Raw genomic sequence first — 21,789 nt, 5'->3', positions numbered from 1 at the left:
TATGCGGAGGGATGTGAGTGATGTAGATGGGATCTATCCCTCCTATATGACGGGAGCGACATTATTATTCTTGATAGAGTGAGACCACTAAGTGCATGGTCATGCCCAAATGAGTCAATATGAGATATTGAGCTTATTTGATTAGAGTGAGAATACTTGGAGTTCAAGATTTAGATTGATTAGAGGATGACACGGTCTATGCCTCAAATTGATCAATTTAGATGTTAAGGATAGAAGGACATTGCCATATATTGTGAGAGTCACAATTAGTAGTCACAAAGGTGATGTTGGATCTCAACATTCTTGTAACTTGGGTAGTAATGATGTGTTGTTAGATATCGCTCATTACTTATGCTTCTAAATGAGTTTAGGAGTATTACCAACGTTACAAGAACCTATAGGGTCACACACAGAGCAATTAGATGGAGATTAGGTTCATATGATGAACCAAGAGGATTAGGCTCATGTGATGAACCAAATTGGATTAAAAGTAATCCAAATTAGAACTAATTGAGTTGGACTCAATTTGATTCATATGTCCAATGAGTCTAATTAGATTCTGATTCATTGAGTCAATTTAATTCAATGAATATAGATTCATTAGATTAAATTGATATGAATCAAATGGTTAGATTTGATCAACCATGGGAGATAAGAGGTCAAGTTTGACTTGACTTAAGAGGGAAGATGAAGAGTTAAGTTTGACTTGACCAAATGTCATGTCATTGTGACTTGGCATAGGGCCGGCCAATGATGGTTTTACACATCATCAAGGCCACATCATTTGGTCAAGATTGACTTGACCAAATGCCACCTCATGAGGGAGACCAAGAGCCATGACTCTTGGTATCCCATGGAGGTTTATAACCTCTCTATTGTGGTCGGCCACTTGAATGTGTGAGTGATTGCATTTGTGTGCTCATTCAAGAGGTCTTCTTCCTCTTCTCTTCCTCTCTTCTCTCCCTCTCTTCCTCCATTGCCGTGACCTTCTAAGGGTGCTAGCACACTCTTAGTTGTGTTTTTCTCCACCTATTGTTCGTGTGGATACACATAGAGGAGTGTACATTTGACACTCTCGAGATCCAACAACCCTTCTGGATGAGCGGGATTTGCGAAGGGCTTCGCTTCAAAGGTATAAACCCCTTTCTTGTAGATCTAGTGTAGATCTAGGATAGAAAACATGTACATGTAAATTTTTATATATCTTCGCACGAATCCGTGGCAAGACTTCGGGGTTTCCGCAACACCAAAAGGGGTTTTTGGGCCCGAAAGTCCTAACAGTGGTATCAGGGCCACGTGCGAAGCATGTACTTGTTTCATTTTGTATTTTGATGAAAAATATTAGATCTATAAGTTTCTGTAAATTTGCTATTTTTATGTATTTTAAGAGTATTTTTCTCGTAGAGGCAAAACAATAAGTGTTTGGACACTTGTAGGCTTCGACTACCGAGAAAAACCTTCTGAATCGGCAAGGTCTCGCCCAAATTGTTTTGGGGCAGCGGCTCAAGGCGCAGATCGTAGTAGGACACTCGTGAGACTTATTTCGCGAGAAGGGGTGCTGCCCCTAACCCCGCAAGGGGCATTGTCTAGCGATCGCGCCCGATAATCGTTAAACGAGACCGCCGAGAAGTTGTGATTCATAAAATCGTAAAATTAGTAGTAACATTATAAAAATTTATAGAAATTACATAATTTAGAATTATGTATAATTTTTGTGATGGTCATGGCCCAAGAACCCAATTTCATTGGACAAATATATTATAATTCATAATATGGCCTGCGTGCCATTTTTGGATTGTGCGTGTTGTATTTGATATGCGACCTGCATGTCGTGCCTCCTCTATTTTAATATTCCTGTTGTAAAATAGTTTTAGACTCAAATGTAACTCGAGTTTCACCTTTTTGTAATGTATAAAATGAGGCGGTGGAAGGTCCACTCAAGAAGGAGTTACGAGGAGGGCACTATCAACACATGGTGGTCAAAGGAGGCGCTTGGAGAAGCCGTTGACCCTAGGTTGACCGTCCGATCTTCTCATTGGCTTGAGAAGATCGTAGTAGGGCCATGACCTTATCACAATTAATTATAATTATCATTGCTTGTGTGTATGTGATGCATGCTAGAGTAGGATAATTAGTGCCTTGATGCGTACAAGATACGAATCCACGATTAGATTAGATCTAATGCCTACCAAGTTTTGATACCCATCACTACCTCGATCACATGTTATTGTTGAATCTGCCAAAGCAGAGCAACACATATTATCTTGGTAGGATACGAAGGGACAATCTTGGTCCCGCCTATCAAGGCTTGAGTGAGTACAAACTCAATTAGATTGAGTATAACTAGTTAACTCAATTGGATCGGGTATAACTATAGGCATTTTTCTAACGGTTGGACGATAGGATAAAAATCACATTTATACTAAATCTTGGGTGATTTGGTCAAAACTAACTCAAGTTTTAATATAAATGAGATTTTTGATCCTATAAAGAAGAGTTGCATAGAGATGTAATTAATAAATTCGTTATCTACCGATCATACTAAGTCTTGGGTGATTTAGCCAAAGCTAACTCAAGGCGTAGTATGATGTGGATCTTGTCCCGCATGAATTATAGCTCATTGGTTAGAATCTAGTAAGTGTGGTTTGACCACATCCATGGTTTGATTCTACAAAAGTTCTACAATTCAGTGGAAGCATCATTTGATTAAAGGCCTAATTAAATGATTAATGGAATATGATATTTTCTGTAATTTTCTGTTGTAGATTGTCATGTCGACAAACACGAACACCTTCTCCCTGCGTTCTGTCCTTGACAAGGACAAGCTCAATGGAGCTAATTTCCTGGACTGGTATAGAAATCTGAGAATCATTCTCACACAAGAACGAAAACTGTACGTCCTGGAGCAGCCCATTCCCGAGGCACCTCATGCCACTGCCACGCGAGCTGACCGAGATGCTTATAAGAAGCATCAAGACGACGCATTAGATGTGTCATGCCTCATGCTCGCAACCATGAACTCTGAGCTTCAGAAGCAACACGAGTTGATGGGTGCTTATGATATGGTTGAACATCTTCATCAACTATATCAAGGACAAGCGAGGCACGAGAGATTCGAGATCTCCAAGGCACTGTTTCAGTGCAAAATGCAAGATGGGACTCCTGTAGGACCCTATGTGCTCAAGATGATTAGGTACATAGAAAACCTACAAAGGTTGAGATTCCCACTTGGCCAAGAGCTGGCCACTGACTTGGTCTTACAATCCTTGCCAGAGAGCTACAGTCAATTCGTCATGAACTACAACATGAATGAAATTGATAAGCCACTACCCGAGCTGCTTAGCATGTTAAGAACTGCTGAGCTCAACCTTAAGAAGGTTAAGCCCAACTCCATTTTGATGGTACAAAAACATAAGGGCAAGGGTAAGTCTAAAGGCAAAGGAAAGTTTCAAGCCAAGGGCAAAGGCAAGACACTGAAACCCAAAGGAGTGGTCGCCAAGGATGCTACCTGCTTCCACTGCGGTCAGAACAGGCACTGGAAGAGGAACTGCGAAGTTTACCTAGAAGATTTTAAGAAGAAGAGAAGTGGGACTTCTACTTCAGGTATATATGTTATAGAAGTCAATCTATCTATTTCTGCATCATGGGTATTAGATACCGGATGTGCTTCTCACATTTGTACTAATGTGCAGGCGCTGAGAAATAGTAGGGCATTGACGAAGGGCGAGGTGGACCTACAAGTAGACAATGGAGCACGGGTTGTTGTTATTGCTATAGGGACTTACTTTCTATCTCTGCCCTCTGGGCTTGTACTAGAATTAGATGAATGTTGTTATGTGTCTGCTCTTACTAAGAACATAATTTCAGTTTCTTGTTTGGACAAGAAAGGCTTTTCGTTTATCATAAAGAACAAATGTTGTTCCATTTATTTAAACGATATGTTCTAATGTAGTGCACCCCTGATGAATGTACTCTATATTCTACACTTAGAGAACCCCATCTATAACATAAGTACCAAAAGGTTCAAATCAAATGAAATGAACCAAACTTATCTCTACATTGTCGCTTAGGTCAAATAAATGACAAACGCTTATCCCAGCTCCATAAAGATGGTTTGCTGGACTCATTTGATTTTGAATCATATGAGACATGCGAGTCATGCCTACTAGGCAAGATGACCAAGACTCCCTTTAGTGGACACAGCGAGAGAACGACTAACTTGTTAGGACTTATATATAGTGATATATATAGCCCTTTCAATGTCACTTCCAGAGGTGGTTATAAGTACTTCATTACATTTACTAATGATTTCAGTAGGTATGGTTATGTGTATCTGATGACACATAAGTCAGAATCCTTTGAAAAGTTCAAAGAATTCAAGAATGAAGTACAAAACCAACTTGACAAGAGTATTAAGATACTTCAATCAGATCGAGGTGGTGAATACCTTAGTCATGAGTTTCGTGACTATCTAGCTGAGTGTGGGATTCTATCCCAACTCACTCCTCCTAGAACACCACAGTGGAATGGTATATCCGAAAGGAGGAATCGTACCCTATTAGATATGGTGCGATCTATGATGAGTCACACAGATCTTCCTATATCTCTTTGGGGCTATGCTCTAGACACAGCAACCTTCATACTTAACCGTGTTCCATCCAAGATTGTGATAAAGACACTATATAGGATATTGACTGGGAGAGATGCTCAGGTGTCTTTTATGAGAATTTGGGGTTGTGAGGCTTACGTTCGACGTCAAGTCTTGGACAAACTAGGACCCAAATTCGATGAGGGCTATTTTATAGGATATCCCAAGGAAACGAAGGGATATTACTTCTACATTCCCAATCACCACAAAGTATTTGTAGCTAAGACTGGGGTATTTCTAGAAAAGGACTTTGTTTCTAGAAAAACTAGTGGGAGTACGTTCGATCTTGAAGAAGTTCAAGATATGGACCATAGCACTGAAGCCTTGATTGAAGTTGAACTGGAACCGTAAAATGTTGTGGATGATGAGATTGTTGCACAATGAGTTGAGGAACAACCAGCTCAAGTAGACCTACCTCTTCGCAGGTCTGACAGGATACGTCGTCAGCCTGAGAGATACTCTTTTCTCTTGTATGACCATGACGACATTATGCTCATTGAGAATGAGCCTACCTCCTATTAGGAAGCTGTGATGAGACCAGATTCTGAGAAATGGCTAGAGGCCATGAGATCCGAGATGGAATCTATGTACACCAACCAAGTATGGACTTTGGTTGATCCACCTGAAGACGTCAAACTCATTGGGAGTAAGTGGGTCTTTAAGAGAAAGACTGACATAGATGGACTTATCTATAAGGGTCGTTTGGTAGGTAAAGGTTTCAAGTAAATTCATGGTATTGACTATGATGAAACCTTTTCTCCAGTAATGATGTTTAAGTCCATTCGGATCATGCTTGCTATTGCAGCATACCACGATTATGAGATCTGGCAGATGGATGTCAAAATCGTGTTTCTGAATGGAAACTTGCTCGAGGATGTGTACATGACACAACCTGAGGGTTTTGTAGATCCACAGCATACTAACAGAGTATGCAAGCTGCATAAGTCCATTTATGGGCTAAAGCAAGCTTCTCGAAGCTGGAATCTTCGATTCGCTGATGTGATCAAACAGTTTAGTTTCATCAAGAATGAAGATGAACCCTGTGTCTACAAAAAGGTTGTTGGGAACATAGTTATCTTCCTTGTATTGTATGTGGATGGCATACTACTCATTGGTAATGACATTCCTTTGCTGCAGTCTGTCAAGACTTGGCTGGGGAATTGTTTCTCAATGAAGGACTTAGGTGAAGCAGCCTGTATTCTTGGCATAAAGATCTATGGAGATAGATCTAAGAGATTGCTTGGCCTAAGTCAGAGTACATATATTGACAAGGTATTACTACGGTTTGCCATGCAGAATTCCAAGAAAGGATTTCTGCCGATGTCACATGGTGTGAGTCTTTCAAAGACTCATAGTCCCTCTTCTAGAGAGGAGAGAGACTGCATGAATACGATCTCTTATGCCTCAGCCATAGGATCTATCATGTACGCCATGTTATGTACTCGTCCTGATGTTTCGTATGCTTTGAGTATAACGAGCAGATACCAGTTAGATCCAAGTGAGCGTCACTGGATAGCGGTCAAGAATATTCTTAAGTACTTGAGAAGGACTAAAGAATATTTCTTTATATATGGAGACGATGACGAGCTGGTTGTAAAGGGTTACAGTGATGCTAGCTTCCAAATTGACCAGGATGATTATAGATTGTAGTCTGAGTTCGTGTTTTGCTTGAATGGTGGTGTTGTGAGTTGGAAGAGTTCGAAGCAGGACACAATTGCCGATTCTACAAAAGAGGTCGAGTATATTGCTGCATCAAAAGCAGCAAAGGAGGCAGTTTGGATCCGCAAGTTCATTACTGAGTTTGGGGTGGTTCCTAGTATTCTGGATCCCATAGAGCTCTATTGTGACAACAATGGAGCAATTGCACAGACTAAGGAACCTCGCTCACACCAGCGGACCAAACATATACTACGGCGCTTCCATCTCATTTGAGAGATCATCGATAGAGGAGATGTGAAGATTTGCAGAGTACCCACTGAGGCTAACATTGTAGATCCCTTGACCAATGCTTTGGCACAGAGAAAGCATGATGGTCACACTAGGTCATTGGGGCTTAAAGCCTACACTGATTGGCATTAGTGCTAGTGGGAGATTGTTAGTTAGAGTCCTAGAGCCAATCATATGATGGTTGTTGTATGGACTCGTTGTATCATATTCTTGTATATAAATAAAGACATTTCTTTATGGTTATTATACTTACTTGTATTGTTTCCAAATAATTAAGTATAATAGCGTCCTTGAGTAAAAGGTTCTTATCTATATCAATCGATTGGTTGAATCGATAGTGAGATGATATAGAGAACACTACTCTTAATCATTCCTAGTCAAGTATTAACATTCAGGGACAATGTTAATGTGATGAGACTAGCATGTAGGTCAACTCGATAACTTGATCTCACAAGTCATGGATATAGAGATATCAACACTACAAGAAAAATGAGATTCTACATCACTTAAAAGACAACGTTTTTTTTTAAAAGCGTTGTCTTTTTTTTTTAACAACGCTTTTAGTGAAAAGCGTTGTCTATTTCATTATTTTCTTATTAATAGACAACGCTTTTTAAAAAATCGTTGTCTATTAGTGATTTTTATGGGTCAAAGACAACGCTTCTTAAAAAGCGTTGTCTATTAGCATTTTTTTACAACGATTTTTAAAAAACGTTGTCTATTGTCAAACTCTCATCTAAATCTAAATTAATATAAACCGTTAGATCAAGTAAGGAGTAGAAAACCCCTAATTTCACTCGCCCACCTATCTTCCGATCAAATCCCTCCCGAACCCTTCTCCCAACTCCTTAAACACCCTAGTTCTCGTCTAAAATCTCACGCCGTCCTCCATCCAACTCCTCCTCTCAAGCGGCAGATCCTGGTGCTGAGGTGATCGACCACGATAGATCGATCCCACCGAACCTACCTTTTCCCCTCCATCCCCTCCCGCCCCTCCCGCCTCCGGGCTCTTCTTCTGCGCTCAGTATTCTTTTCCGCAGGGATGTCGCAGCTGGCGGGATTTTAGGGTATGCGATTATTTTTCTATGGTGTTGTTTGTTCCAGTTCTTAGATTTCCGGAACATGGCGCGGCCTTCAGGAATCGCCGTCTCCCGGGCTCTTCTTCCCCCAATCTCCCTGGGGTTTCTTTCCAAGTCAGAGCTCCAGATGAAGGGATAAGGATACGCTGTAGTGGTCGGGAGCATGCTCTACTGCGCGTTCCCTTCTGCCCTGCATTTGCTGGTGCCAAAAATTCATTTTTTTTTATATATATAGAAGAAGATCGGTAGATAGCTGTTCTTGTTCTTTACCGGTACATCTTTCTTGGAGGAAGATGAAGAAATTGCTAAAATTGTGACAAGCGAAGTTGTACGTACTATATTACTTTAGTTTCTCTGTTTCTAGATTCTCTACTTCTTTTTTTTTTTTTGGCTTTGCTCGATCATTCGCTCCAACATTATTGCTTTTTCCCTTGTTGAATCAGGTTGTACCAACCACAAAGATCAAGCTTTCTTCTTCTATTTGACAAGATCTTACTGGTTTTTGGTCTTTTGTAAGATCTGCTTTAGCTCTGTGCCATTTTATCAGGTTCCTGTTGTTTCACAACAATATATCCTTCATTTACTATCATTTGTGCTATTTTTTGTTGCTATACTTGGTATCTTGCAAAATCTTCTTGTCTTCTTTTTAGATGCTGATGCTATGTCTTCAGCTCTGCCTTTTTTATGCTGTGCATGCTTTGATCCAAGAATTTTTTGCAGAATAAATTGAGTTGTAGAATTAGGACTTTTTTGAATTAAGATCAAGCATCGACAAACATAGCAGAAAGCATAACTCTTAAGGAGAGACAAGGAATGAATACAACTAAGATTAAACGGAGAGTCGGTAAATATGAGCTGGGACACACGATCGGGGAAGGAACATTTGCCAAGGTCAAGTTTGCAAGGAATATCGAAACTGGAGAACCCATTGCCATCAAGATTCTTGACAAGGAGAAAGTTCTCAAACACAAATTAGTCGAACAGGTGGCTAAATTTTCCTGAAATTTTTTACTTCCTTATGCGCTAAGTTTGTTTTTTTTCTATATAACATCTGCAAAACTATTTTTGCAGTAACCTAATCCCAATGTGTGTGAATGCATGATGACATTGGAGCCTTTGTGCTGATTTCAAACAATTGAGTCCTGCATGTATAGACAGATGCATTTGAAAACTTAAAATGCACTAATATTATCTTTTTTTTTCTGAATATTTTTGTTTCTTGCCACCATAGAAGTAGCTTTGTTAAGTCTTCCTCGATCGTCTCTTGACATATTTCAAGTTTACTAACAGTAAATTCTTTGTGCAGATCAAGCGAGAAGTAGCTACTATGAAGTTAATAAAGCATCCTAATGTTGTTTGCATCTATGAGGTCTAATTTTGCTTTCAACCTTATTTCTAGTCTCACTATGTGATAATTTTGGTAACACTATCCTAGTTGAAAGAGTGGCATTGTGATGCTTTCCTTGTCCCTCGTGATGTCTATTTCACAATTCATTTTAGTTATCATCTAGTGACATGGTACTGTAGTTTGGTCGGTAATCATCAACTAGAGTCTTGCTGTCCATGCATTGATCTCTCAATTGATTCACACTTACAAGAACTAGGCAATAAACACACACACATAGATGCAGGAATAAGCACTTTCTGTCAATTTCTTCTTTGAGAAATGTTCATTCACTTAGCTGATTAATGTTTTCCCCTATTCCAGGTGATGGGAAGCAAATCTAAGATTTTCATTATACTAGAATTTGCTAAGGGGGAGAGCTTTTCGACAAAATAGTAAGTGCAAATTTTGATGCATCAATTTCCTTATGACAATTTTCTTCTCTAGAAAGAACATACATGCTCAAGCCATAAGGAATATATTGTTGTCTCATAACGTGAATTGATAAAGAGTATATACTACCAACACCAATGAATTCAAACATAGAACCTTTTTGAGATCATGTTAAAACTTATTAGCTTAAAACTTATCTCAAAACTTTGATTTTTCTTAAAAACTCAAATTATCACCATTCATATACTTCTCACTCTAGTCTGATATATCATGTAGGTAAACCATGGTCGTATGAGGGAAGATGAAGCACGAAGATATTTCCAACAACTTATCAATGCGGTTGATTACTGCCATAGCAGGGGAGTTTACCATCGCAATCTGAAAGTAGACTAACCACACACATCCTTATAACGATGAATTATTCAAGTCTTTGAGCAATATTAATTATGTTAAATGCATTTCTGCAGCCAGAAAATTTACTACTCGATGCTTACGGTAACTTGAAAGTTTCAAACTTCGGATTAAGTGCATTATCACAGCAAGTCAGGGTAAACTTCATTTTGATCAGTGGATAATTTCTTAATATTTTTCGATTTATAATCATCCAATTAAGCTTCAAATTTTTTTAATGTTTGTTCCAGGATGATGGCTTACTTCATACCACTTGTGGCACTCCAAATTATGTTGCTCCAGAGGTCGAGATAACTATCTCGTGACGATATGTTTTGAACTAGTTTGAAGATCAAATCTGATACTTGTCTAAAATAATTTTGCTCTTCGTATTAGGTTCTCAATGATAGAGGCTATGACGGAGCAACTGCAGATTTATGGTCTTGTGGAGTCATCCTATTTGTGCTGCTTGCAGGTTACTTGCCCTTTGAGGATTCTAATATTATCACCTTGTACAAGAAAAGTCACTAAAGTCATGTCTGTATGCTAAATGCACAATATTACACAACTCTGTTGTCTAAGTAGTTGTTTGTATTTATAATTCTCATAAATTTGCAGGAACTGATTCTTCAACCCATTCTCATAAAGAACTGATTCTCATATTTCTGCAGTTTGAAGAAACGTTGCATTTCTACAACAACAGTGCTTTTTGCAAGAAAGCGTTTGTAGAGAAGAAAGTGTTTCATTTCTGCAAGCTTTCTTTCTGCAGTTTGAAGAAACATTGTATTTCTTCAAGCTATCTTTCTTTCTTTCTATAAGCATTTCATTTCTGAGTAATGAGTTTTGGTTCATTTTTAGAAAATAGCTAGTAGAAGTAATTTTTTTGTTCAAACTATTGATTGTAATTTTTTGTTTATATTTCAGGCCAACTGTTCAATCTGTTCAAAGCTCACAAAGATCCTAGACAAAATCCAATTGCTTATTCTTGTAATAGATTGAGAAAGATAAGCTACTTCTTCGGTATTGTGGTAGTAATTATTGTACTGCTTTGTCCCGTTCTCAAGACGATAATAATTTTTGAGTGTAGCTAGTAGAAGTAAACAGATTGTTGGCTTCGAGGTCGGCTAGTTATTTTGTGCTCTTTTGTTTTATTTGTGAATATCACTATCTACTTTGAAACAGAATTAGTGTTAATTTTGATATTTACTAGCTTCTCATGTAATTAAATACTAATATTACTTCAATGTCATAATTCTATTATTTTGGTATGAATTTGAAATCATTAGCTAAGTTGATTATATGTAAAATTCGAATTTAGACATGGTAAAAGAAAAATAATAGTTTCGTAAATATAAAAATAATGATTTTTAAATATTTTTTTTAATTTTTTTTCTTTAAAATGACAACGCTTTTAAAGCGTTGCAAAAAGTGTTGTCTTTGTAAAAAAACAACAACGCTTTTAAAGCGTTGCAAAAAGTATTGTCTTTGTAAAAAAAATAACAACTCTTTTAAAGCGTTGTAATAGTGTTGTAAAAGCGTTGTCTTCGCTACAAACGACAACGCTTTAAAAGCGTTGTCGTTGAGCAGACTTTTAACAACAGTGCCTTTAACAACGCTTTTTCAGGCACAAAGACAACGCTTTAAAAGCGTTGTCTATTAGCTTTTTTCTTGTAGTGCAAGTTGACACATGAGTATGCATTGGAGAATGTATACTGAATGATCCGTCATGAGAAAATATCATGGATCGTTATATGAGTGTCATATACTTTCTCATGTGGCTATTAGTATGACTAATAGTCCTTGGACCTGAAGTCACCATGGTTCCCTACATAAGGAGTTGCATACTTTGGCTTCGTCAAACATCACCCGTAACTGGGTGGACTATAAAGGCGATTACTGGGTATGTAACAAATTATGCGGAGGGATGTGAGTGATGTAGAGGGGATCTATCCCTCCTATATGACGGGAGCGACATCATTATTCTTGATAGAGTGAGACTACTAAGTGCATGACCATGCCCAAATGAGTCAATATGAGATATTGAGCTTATTTTATTAGAGTGAGAATACTTAGAGTTCATGATTTAGATTGATTAGAGGATGACACGGTCTATGCCTCAAATTGATCAATTTAGATGTCAAGGATAGAAGGACATTGTCATATATTGTGAAAGTCACAATTAGTAGTCACAAAGGTGATGTTGGATCTCAACATTCTTGTAACTTGGGTAGTAATGATGTGTTGTTAGATACCGCTCATTACTTATGCTTCTAAATGGGTTTAGGAGCATTACTAACGTTACAAGAACCTATAGTGTCACACACAAAGAGCAATTAGATGGAGATTAGGTTCATATGATGAACCAAGAGGATTAGGCTTATGTGATGAACCAAATTGGATTAAGAGTAATCCAAATTAGAACTAATTGAGTTGGACTCAATTTTATTTATGTGTCTAATGAGTCTAATTAGATTATAATTCATTGAGTCATTGAGTCAGTTTAATTCAATGAATATAGATTCATTAGATTAAATTGATATGAATCAAATGATCAGATTTGATCAACCATGGGAGATAAGAGGTCAAGTTTGACTTGACTTAAGAGGGAAGATGAAGAGTCAAGTTTGACTTGACTAAATGCCATGTCATTGTGACTTGGCATAGGGCCGGCCAATGATGGTTTTACACATCATCAAGGCCACATCATTTGGTCAAAATTGATTTGACCAAATGCCACCTCATGAGGGAGACCAAGAGCCATGACTCTTGGTATCCCATGGAGGTTTATAACCTCTCTATTGTGGTCGACCACTTGAATGTGTGAGTGATTGCATTTGTGTGTTCATTCAAGAGGTCTTCTTCTTCCTCTTCTCTTCCTCTCTTCTCTCCCTCTCTTCCTCCATTGTCGTGACCTTCTAAGGGTGCTAGCACACTCTTAGTTGTGTTGTTCTCCACCTATTGTTCGTGTGGATACACATAGAGGAGTGTACATTTGACACTCTCGAGATCAGGCAACCCTTCTGGACGAGCAGGATTTGCGAAGGGCTTCGCTTCAAAGGTATAAACCCCTTTCTTGTAGATCTAGTGTAGATCTAGGATAGAAAACATGTACATGTAAATTTTTATATATCTTTGCACGGATCCGTGGCAAGACTTCGGGGTTTTCGCAACGCAAAAAGTGATTTTTGTGACCCGAAAGTCCCAACAAGTTATGGGTTTGGAACGAGGAATGAGGAAGGGAAAACTATATTAGATTTTACGATAGCATATGACCTTATATTAGCTAATACATTTTTTAAGAGAAGAACACTTAGTCACATTCAAAAGTGAGAATAATAAATCGTAAATTGAATTTCTTATGGTTAGGAAGAAGAATATAAAGATTTGTAAAGATTGCAAAGTTACCCTGGAGAAAGCTTAACTACCCAACATAGGGTAGTAGTGTTGGATATATGCCTCAAACATAGTATCAATAGAAAGAAAATATATACAATTCCTAGAATTAAGTGGTGGAAGTTAAAGGATGAGAAGCAAAATATATTTAAGGAGAAGATAGAAGTACAAGCATTTGGTGAAATATACGATGACTCTAATACAACATGGGATAAGATGATATCAAAGTTGAAAATAGTAGCTAAGAGTGTACTCGGTGAGTCAAAGGGTCATGCACCACTAGGTAAAGAATCTTGATGGTGGAATGAGAAAGTACAAGAGAAAGTGAAGGAAAAACAAATAGCTTATAAGGAATTATATATTTGTAAGAATGAGGAAAACTTAAAAAAAGATATAATAGCCAAGAAAGAAGCTAAGAAAGTAGTGAGTGCAGCAAAAAATGAAACTTTTGAACAATTATATCAAAAATTGGATATAAAAGAAGGGGAAAGAGACATTTATAGAATAACTAAAGTGAGAGAAAGGAAAATAAGATATCTTAGCCAAATAAAATGTATTAAAGATGAATGTAATAGGGTATTGGTAAACGATGGAGAAATAAAAGAGCGGTGGAAGAGGTATTTTCATCAGCTTTTTAATGAAGATTTAGATGATCAACTTAACTTAGGTAATTTAAGTAGGTCAAATGAGCATAGAAATTTTAATTTTTATCGTAGAATTCAAACTTCAAAAGTAAAACAAACTTTAAATGAGATGCACAATGAAAAAGTCATTAGACTAGATGATATTCTGATAGAGGCATGGAATGCTTAAAGAAACAAGGTATTGAATAACTTACAAAATTATTTAACATGATATTAAAAATGAAAAAAATGTCTGATCAATAGAGGATAAGTACTCTAGTTCCCTTATATAAGAACAAGGGAGACATACAAAATTGTGCAAACTATAAGGGTATTAAACTAATGAGTCATACTATGAAATTTTTGGGAAAAAGTAATAGAAAAAAAATTAAGGAAGGAGACCACAGTAACAGGAAATCAATTTGGGTTCATGTCTGGAAGGTCGACAATAGAAGCTATACATCTTCTTAGACAATTAATTAAAAAATATCGGGAGCAAAATCAAGATCTACACATGGTATTCATTGACTTAGAAAAAGCTTATGATAGAGTCCCAAGAGAAATGGTATGGAGAATTTTAGAAAAGAGAGGTGTTAGCGTAACATATATTGAACTAATTAAGAATATGTATGAGGATGTAATGACCAGAGTAAAGACTTCAGGTGGAGTAATTGAAGCATTTCCAATAAAGATAGGATTACATCAAGGATCAGCTCTAAGTCCCTATCTTATTACACTAATTATGGACGAACTCACTACGCACATTCAAGACACAGTACCGTGGTGCATGTTGTTTGCAGATGATATTATTTTGGTAGATGAGACACATGAAGGAGTAAATGCTAAACTAGAATATTGGAGGAAAACACTAGAAGAGAAATGTTTTAAGCTTAGTAGATTAAAGACAGAATATATGGAATTTAAGTTTAGCAATATTAGAAGTAATGAAATAATTGTTAAGATAGGAGAGGACGAGTTGCCCAGAACTGAGAGATTTAAATATTTAGGATCATTTTTATAAAATGATGGAGGGATTGAGAGAGATGTCTTACATAGAATACAAGCAGAATGGTGAAATGGAGGGGAGCGTCGAGTGTTTTATGTGACTGTAAAGTACCTCTTAAACTTAAAGGTAAATTCTATAAAATCGTAGTTAGACTTGCTATGTTATATGGAGCTAAATGTTGGGCTATGACTCAAGCACATGAGCAGAAGATGAGAGTTGCAGAGATGAGGATGTTAAGGTGGATGTGTGGATATACAAGGATGGTCAAAATAAGAAATGAGAGCATTAGAGAGAAAGTCAGAGTTGTATCTATTGAGGAAAAACTCTGAGAGACACGCTTAAGATGGTACAGACATGTACTTAGACAATCAATAAATGCTCCAATTAGGCGATGTGAAACTATGATAAACATACATATCAAACGAGGAAGAGGAAGACCAAAAAAGACTTGGTTAGCAAGAATAAAATAAGATAAAATTTATTTAAATATAAATGATGATATAATAGGTAATAGAGCTCAATGGTGTAAAAGGATTCATATAGTTGACCCCACCTAGCGAGAAAAGGCTTGATTGTTATTGTTGTTGTTGAATTAATTTCAAATTATAATTAATTTAAAAATCTAAATTAATTTCAAATTCTAATTAATTTAAAATATTAATTAATTTTAAATTCTAATTTAAAAATCTTTATTAATTTTGAAATCATAATTAATTTCAAAAACTTAATTAATTTCAAAAACTAAATTAAGTTCAAATTCTAATTAATTTAAAAAGCTTAATTAATTTTAAAACTTAAATTAGAATTCAAACATAACTTTTTTAAAAAAACTTAATTAATTTCCCAAAATTCAAAATTCAAATTTAATCATTGAAACTTGAATATTTTTCAAAATTCAAATTTAAATATTTTTTAAATTCAAACTTAAATATTTTTTAAATTCAAGTATGATTAATTTCCACAAATTTAGATTTAATATTTTTTAAACATTTAAACTTAAAATCAACTTAAAAATTAAAAATAACTTAACTCCATCTCACATAAACTCATAAGTTTAACATGTTTGATAACATAGAATAAGTGAGATGGAAAATCAAGAAAGTAGATGATTATCTTAAATATCTTTTTAAAACTTAGTTTTTTGCATACTTGAACTCTAGGATGGTACTCACTTTACCTATTTTAAAGTTTATTGTCACCTTTTTAAGCCATTAATCAAACAAGAGAAGGGGGGGGGGGGGGGGGGTTAAAAGTTAAGTATTTTCAAAAACAAAACAAAGTTATTCCAGTTTTTTGACATTAATTAAGGAAGAGTAAAAGAAGTTAAGTATCTTCAAAAAAAGTTTTTTTTTTCAAAATGATAAGCTAAGAATTTTTAATAAAGCTAAGTATCTTTTTAAAAGTATAACTAAAGGTAAGTACCTTTATAAGATACAATAATTAAATAATAAAGTTATTAGAGAAATAACTTTATTATATTTTTAAAAAAAATTTAGAAATTTTTTTAGGATTTAAATGAAGTCTATATGACATGTTTAAGGGGGATGAATCTACTAGGCATAGAGAAAATCTAAATAAGAATTGATTGAATTAATTAAACGTTGGAATTAAATTAGGTATATATAATGGAAACCTAAGTTACATTTCCCATTTCCTCCGATTCTCTTCATTTTCCCAGATTCCAGTTGTCTCTCCCGATCCACTCTTCACCGCTTCCCTAGCTTCCTTCGCCATCACCCCGTCGTCATTCCCCTTCATCGCCAACCTCCTCCTTCATGCACGTCAGTGATGTCGTCGTTGTTGTAATGCCAACCACCGTAAGCACCACTGTCGGCGTCGTGCGTCCCTTTCCCCGCCGCAAGCCCAATCCGGACGTCGCCTCCTCCTCACAAACTACCGAAGACGACACCATCTACTCTCCTTTCCTGATGGTGCCATTTCCTCCATTACGAGCATATTGTGGCATTGTCCCTCTGTTATTTTTTTGTCAAACAACAACATCTTAGATATTGTCGTGGTCGACAGTATGACTCGATTGCAACCTCTAAAGATGTAGCTCCCAATGCATACTGGTGCATCCTACCACTGTCACTGACCAACAATATACCGAGTCCAACAACTGCTATCGCAACTCGACCTGGTGGTTGTTGCCATCTCCAGTCGACCATCGTCGACCACCATGAGCCATTATCAGAAGAGAAGCTTAGGTAAGAAATTCCCTTGTTCCCTAAGCTCGATTCATTCAAATGCTGTGAAGTGTTTCTCAGTAGATGAAGGTGAATTTTGTTAGCAATTTTTGGAAGGGGTTAATCGTTCTGTTAGCGCTTGTTGATGATTTTAACTCTAGCCGATCGATTTATCATGCTAACCAAATAAGTGTAAGGCTAGAGGATCTATATTGTGGATTGAGTTGGATTGATTTATATGGTAGTGGCTGTAAATGTAAATTAGAAGAGGAAGGGGAAGTGAATAATAGTATTGTGATGATGGAGATTTGATTTTATGATCTATTGTTGTTGGGTTAATTTGTGGTGTTGATAGCATGATCATTATTAGCATTATTAGAATGATTATCAGATTTGAGTGAGTTTTGGAGATGATTTATGTTTAAACCTAATATAATTAGGTTGTGGAATGGTTAGGGTTAATTGAAGAGATTAAATCTAATCTAATGAAGATGATGAATTAATTAGGGTTAAACCAGCTTAACTCTAGTTTAGGTGGTTAATCAATAATCATGTTCGATTGTAGTTACCCTAAATAGGTTTAAAGATATGATTTAGCTATTTAATTCATATGTAATTAGCTAAATCTGTACATTATATAATTTGTAGGATGTTGATTCGAGACAAGCATCTCAACGTGGGATTGTTTAGCACGTTCGATAGATAAAGGCGGGTACTTCTTTCTTAGTCTCTTTAGTTCATTGAACTTAGTGTATGGTTATTTTGATTGATGGATTAGGTTGCTTTACCTTAAATCTATTTGCTCTTATCTTGCTTGATACTTATCTACTTGACCTTAGAGATGATCTAGTTATATCATATACAGTCTTGGCTTTTGATATCTATACTCTGTTGTGTATACACATGTAGAGTATGTATTGTAGGATATATCTTGTTAAATGAGTTAACATACTGATTATGCATATGATGTTGAGTGTACACATGTTTGGTATGTGTTATAGGAGTTACCATGTTGATTGTTTATTTGTATGTTGGGTGAGTACATGTGTCTAGTGTGATTATTAGAGGTTTCATGTTGATTATACCCATGTTGTAGTGTGCATATGTGTCGGGTATGACTATTAAAGTATCATGTTGATTATGCTTATGTTGTAGGGTGCGTATGTGTATAGGGTGTATATATCTAGTGTTGCTACTTATTGTATTTGTTGATTAGTAAACACCTTTGGCTCTATTCTAACCTATAGACTTAGGTGATTGATAGATCATGTACTGAAGGTACTTATGTGGATTGAGATGTTGTATGATAATGATTGTGTCGGTATCATAATTATTTACATCATGTCCACCATTGCACTACATGCTGACAACTAAAGTCTCCCTTATGATTGAAAGAGTTGTCAGTCATTTTTAGCTGCCCATTCGATTACTGAGGGAGAGTGGTAGTTAGGAGTGGAGCTTGTCCTGGTTGTGCCCAATTAGCCACTCTGAGTAGTGGTAGCTAGAGTCATGCAGAGAATGAGCCTCATTGTTATGTAGCTAGATAGCTACTTTACATCTTGCCCATCTCGGTCATTCTGATGTAGTGGTAGCTGGAGACGCAAGTAGTCATCACAGTCCTGCCCATTCGGTCACTCAAATATAGTGGCCGTTGTAAGTGGCATGCAGGAGTGACACATCATGTTTATATACATATGATGTACGCTACATCTTTCAGAGATATATCTGCATTTGCTTATAGTTGTTGTATTTGCTTGAGATATGATTATTGTATACGATTGTCATACTTCATATATCATACATGTATATATTGTCTATTATATTGCTCAGGTGTTACGAGCAGATTTGTTGTTGATCCCTAGAGAGTTTACTGATCACTATACCGCATGTGTCTATTCTAGATTATGTATATATATTCATTATGTTAGTTATGATTATGTACATTTATTATATCAGTTAGGGTTATGTGCATTGATTATGTCATATATGATCATGTTCTTATTTTCCTACTTAGACTGTATATTTTAATCTCCATATTTTATATTGACTATGCACTATCTTATCTATTATTCGCTGAGTCACCTGCACTCACCACTCTATTTATGTATTATCTTTTTCCTCAGACAACAGGTAGATGATTGTGGAGACACTTGAAGTATCCTATTTGCTAGTCTCACATCACATCAGAAAATGGTCTTTACTTCACTTTTGCTTTCTTGCATGTTTTTCCTTATAGTACTTGGCATTGTAATAATTTTGTCTTGATCTTGGTGTTTAGCCATGGTGCTACTTTATCATTTTTGATTTTATTTTGTTGTGTTTAAGTCATGCCGACATTCATTGTATCATTTTGGATTGTGTAGCTTTTCTATGCCTTCCGTTGTGTTTTTGTTACAACCATGTGACATGTTTATTATTTTATTTTCTATTCCAGCTGTGTGGGTTGTATATGCAACTGAGTGATTGTTGATCCAGCCATGTGTGCTACATATTAAATTGTATGGTTGTGTTTTAATTTTAGCCTTGTGGGTTGCATATTATTATACTTGTATAGCTGAGTGGGTATGTGTCTAGGGTTTATTTATCACTATTAGAGGGGAGATGCTATCCATTTGTCGAATAAGGAATGCTCTAGGGAGTGAAAACCTTTTAAAGAAATTTGTTGAGTAAAAATTTTTTTGAGTAAAAGGAATTAACTTAAATATCTTCAAAAAGTAGTTTTTTTAAAAGGATAAGTTAAATATTTTTCATAAAACTAAATATCTTTTTAAAAACATAACTAAAGTTAAGTACCTTTTAAGAAATTTTCTTAAAACTAAATAAAAGAAAGTCTTTTCAAAGTTAAGTATCCAGTTAAGTATTTTTTAAAGAAATTTATTTTAAAGCTAAGTTTTTTTTTTTTTGAAAATAAAGTTAAGTGATACTTTTTAGGGTAGCTTAAAGTTAAAAAATTTTTTGGGAAAAAGATTAAAAGTTAGCTATTCAAATTTAAGTACTATTTTTACAAGTTAACATTTTTTTATCTCTACTTAGTATTTTTTGATATGTGTTAAAGTGGGAGAAAAAGGTGTTAATAAAAAAGAGAGAGATTATTGGTGCTAGAAACACTAGCTAATCAAATTTGTGTTTTGATATTGGCAAAGGTTCAAAGTTAAGCTATGTGTGATCTAACGAGTTGAACTAAGTGTGCAAAAAAGTCGTAAGTGATCTTAGGCAAAGTGAAAGCCCTAGTTATGGTTAAGTAAAAGATGGAAAACTCCTAACTACAGTTAGGCAACGAAGTCCTGGTCCGTGAGATTGGGAAAAGACTTGGCAAGTCAAGGACATTAGGCAAAATTCTAGGGTTGAGGACACTAGGTGAAAGTCTTGGAGGTCGCGAACACTAGGTGGGAAATCCTAGGGTCGAGAACACTAGGCGGGAAATCCTAGGGTCGAGGACACTAGGTGAAAGTCTCGAGGTCTCGGATGCTGAGAAAAAGTATAAACAGTCTAGAGGATTGGTCTGGCAAAAGATAACCTCTCCAGAGAAGAGTAGGTGTGGATGCATTCCCTAAAGAGGAAATAGTAGGCGTCGGTCCTACCTAGAGTTTCAATGAAACTCAAAATCAGGACTGGACAGTTCGAACACTGTCTAAAATTACATTACTTTACATATTATTTGTGCTTGTGCTAACTTTGTGATGCAAAAAGTTGGCGGTTAGAAAATGGGCTTCATGCGCCCGGATCTTGTTAGGGCGCTCGGAGGTCCCGATGCCCAGAGTTGCTCCAGGAAACCGAGTAAGCTACAACGAGGAAGCACCTCGAGTGGGTGCTTAGCGAGGTACCCGAACGAGAGCTCACCATGTCAACACACTCCAGGAGCCCGAGAGAGGATCCAGGTGCTCAAATGGGGCTATAAAAGGAGGCTTCGACTAGTACCTTGAAGACATCAATTCGAACAAGTTTTTCTCATGTGCACTACTCGATAGATGACTCTACGATGCCCAAATGTTGCTCTAACGATGACTACGCTCAAGACATACCTCTAAGTCATCAGTATTGTTTATATTTCAAATTGCTTATATTAAATTGATATTGTATCTATAATCTTTCCGATTGATTAGTGATTGCCTATCGAAAGCACTCAACTAGTGTAGGCCTTGGAGTAGGAGTTGCACAGGCTCCGAACCAAGTAAAACTTGGTCGTGTTAGCATTATTTTTCTTTTCTATCTTTACTCTGGTGTATTTTACTCTCCATGTTTTAAACGAATGTGAAAGCCACTAGCGCTATTCACCCCCCTCTAGCGCAATGATCTGTAGTATATCCTGTATTTTTTTACAACTCTTCTATTTTGTGGTAATAGCAACGTTGTTAGAATACTTGTGCTATCCTTAATTGATTACGTAGATGATTTTGACAACTTAGCCATGTTTAACTAGTACAATGTAGTGTACAATTTCATGGCTCCTCAATTGGAAGCCATTGGTTTGGAGCTTACATTAAGGACAAAACCAAAAGTTGCTGATTCAACTCCTTTCCTCAAGGGATTTCCAAATATATTGGTTGTAAGTTAGATTATATTTAGCTCCCAAAATTTGTTGTGAATATTTTTTACTCATTATAATCGCATTGTAGGTATGGGAGAGTGAGCACATAAGTATCATTGATCTAAACCATCCTAAAGATTTCCTAGAATCATTCGGTGGACTTAGCCTAACCATCATGTTGACATAGTCAAAAAGATGATAGATCATGTGAC

General features: G+C 36.3%; 1 pseudogene; it reads left to right on the top strand.

Annotated features, from left to right (window-relative positions):
• The first annotated feature begins 7,717 nt into the window (after positions 1-7,717).
• The window catches only part of LOC121979607, a 30,888-nt pseudogene continuing 16,816 nt past the window's right edge, over positions 7,718-21,789 (top strand).

Source organism: Zingiber officinale, chromosome 5A, assembly GCF_018446385.1.
Source record: "Zingiber officinale cultivar Zhangliang chromosome 5A, Zo_v1.1, whole genome shotgun sequence".
NCBI lineage: Eukaryota > Viridiplantae > Streptophyta > Magnoliopsida > Zingiberales > Zingiberaceae > Zingiber > Zingiber officinale.
Note: the sequence above shows the minus strand (reverse complement) of the source record. Positions and strands in the feature narration are given on the sequence as shown.